Genomic DNA, 2,885 nt, shown 5'->3' on the forward strand with positions numbered 1-2,885 from the left:
GGACCTACACGCCGTGTATGAAAGCTGCCTGGGAGCTGACCACGCTCGGCAAGCTTTGGATCTGCTCTTTTCTTGTCCAGCCTGCAATTTTTTTTTTGGCTGAGGAGAAGCAGCGCCGGTGTGAGCTCTTTTCCTCTACGGAGAACTAGTTTCAACCGAGGGGGTACTGTTTGCTCGAGGAATTTTTTAACTCCCTGGACACGGAGTTCGCGAACATGGCCCCCTCTGAAGCTGAAACAGCTAGCAGCCGTGCTCCATCCTGCCTTTCAGGAGGTTTGGAGCCAGTGTTGTCATTGATGGTCATCCCCCCCCCCCCCCCCCCCCCCCCCCCGGGTTGTCCACCACTCTGCTCCACGAGCTCCCAGAGATAATCGGGAGGTCGGCGAGAGCCTGCGACCTGGAAGTGCCTGAACCGGCGGCCCCAGCCACGTCAACCCTTCTGGCAGCACACTGGACCCCGGGACCTGGTCTGGCCCTGTTTCCAGGCTGTGTCCGCCCTCCTCCTGGGTTCAGCCAACAATCCCTTAAAGCTGAGGGCTCCGGTTGCCTCCTACGTGGCCATCACTAAAGTCAAAGGGCTCACGGCCCAGAGTTTTCCCACCGTCCCTCCCCTAGAACCCAGTTTGTCGGCTGTTTTCGGGGTAAGAGCAGCAAAATACGTCGGCCGACATATCATTCCACCATCTTCCAGTGACCAGCTCACCGTGAAGCTGACGGACAGAATTCATCAGTGCTCATCGCAGGTGGGAGCAGCAACCAACAACATTGCTATGCTAGCCCTTAGCATAGTTAAGGGGGCGAAGGAAACAAACCTGTTCTCCGGAAATTTGGAGCAGATCAGCACAGCTGCGGACATGATTACCAACCTGTGTGCGTCACTTGCAGTATGTTCTGCCCGCATCTCGTCCTGGGCAATGCTGCTGTGGAAACAGATGTGGTTGAAACTGTCTCCGTCCATGCCAGAGGACATTAAAAAAGAACTCCTGGAAGGTCCTGTGTCCTCAGATGGCCTCTTCAGACCTCATTTTCTGTCGGTCCTGAACCAGCTGCAGTCCTCATCCGACGTTCTGGAACAGGTGCGGAGACACGTGACCCTACCCCGAGCAGACTCCCGGACACCTGGCCGCTGGCAAGAACAAAGCAGGTTCTAGTGCCAGCAGCAGAGACGTTCCACGCCCACTACAACCTTCTCTGGGGGCCTCCCACCAGCCTTCTCCAGAGGACGAACGTCCCAGATGCAACAAAGATCTGGGGCTCTCTGAGGCAGAGGCCGGCAGCAGGCTGGCCCGTGGCCTAATCAGATGCAGGACACACAGAGGAGGCAGTACAAAAAATTACAGTTTGAAGGTGTTGTGTTTGATGAAATGAGCAGGGTTTTTAAAGTAAAAAAATAAAAAAAAACTTTCTCAAAAAGCGGAGTTTTTCATTCAGATAGGCTGAATTCATCTGTTCCATTTATTTGTAAGCACATCTCCCTCAATTAATGAAAAGGTTAGCCTGAGGCAACCGTTCAAAGGTAAACAAAAAGAAAAGCAAACTTGGTGTAATGACATACAAACAGGAGGAGGTGGAGGGGCTGCGCTCAGAGACTCCTCCACTCACTCACCAGCCCTGCCTCCTCGCCTGTCAGTGGAGTTGAGCACTGACAGCTGTCAGAAAATGCAGAGTGGAAAGATGTTTGACAAACAACACAGGGACGTTTCTGTCCTCACACACTCAGATAAAAAACATGAACCTGCAGTTAAAGCGAGAGCTTTACGCATGTGTTATCCGTCTCTTTTTCCTGACCGACGGACAGAAGTGAGCACCGAAGGTGAACCTACATTGAAGTGGCGCTTGTTTTGTTCACCAGCTAACGCCGGTTCTCCTCCCCAACCGGGCACGGCTGGGTAACATTGTAAGAACCGTTACATAGAAACTTATAAATAGCCCTTTTCATGCCAGCCTCCATGGGTCAGTGTGGGCGAAGCCCCCCACAGGACACAACGGCAATAGAGGCTCAGTTATTGTTTTCCCATACGAAACAAAACATTCACGCGTTTCCACTCTCAGAGTGCAGTGCGGCGTGGCAGGAAACATGCACTTTGAACAAATGGTTGCATCGTTTAATTCACAAAGGTTACACTCCACAGTTTGCAAAAACACCACCAAAATTCAACTGAGTTTTAGAAACTCATTTCACATCCCCAGAACAAGGCGTAATCCTCCAATCAGAGCTGATGGAGCTTCTGGAAAAAGACGTGATTTCCAGAGTTCTCCCGGGAGAGGAGGAAGTCGGTTTTTACTCTCGGTACTTCTTGGTTCCGAAGAAGTCGGGAGGGATCAGACCAATTCTGGATCTGTCTGTTTTCAACAAATTCATCATGGAACGACCCTTTCACATGCTAACGGTGAAACGTGTTCTTGAATACGTGACACGAGAGGAGTGGTTTGTTTCCATAGACCTGAAGGATGCATACTTTCACATTCCGATAATAAACAAACACAGGAAATTCCTCCATTTTTCCTTCCAGGGGGTCTGTTTTCAGGACAACCGTCTGCCGTTCGGATACACACTTGCCCCACGCACGTTCTCAAAATGCATAGCGGCAGCTCTGCAGCCGCTTCGAACGAGAGGGATAAATATCCTGTTTCATCTGGACAAACTCCTGCTGTTATTTCCATCCAGAAAAGAGGCAGAGACACAAACAGTCGTTTTAGTGAATCGCCTGTCCCACCAGGGATTCACGACATGGGAAAAGAGCTCTATAATTCCATTTTCAGCAAATTACATTCTTGGGAGTGAATCTAAACTCAGTGAACATGACAGCTGTCCTGTCAGATCAGAGGAGGGAATCCCTGACGTCATTGCTTCAGTTTGTCTGGCCCTTCAGAACAGTAACAGT

This window comes from Nematolebias whitei, chromosome 15 (assembly GCF_014905685.2).
Source record: "Nematolebias whitei isolate Nwh7 chromosome 15, NemWhi1, whole genome shotgun sequence".
Lineage (NCBI taxonomy): Eukaryota > Metazoa > Chordata > Actinopteri > Cyprinodontiformes > Rivulidae > Nematolebias > Nematolebias whitei.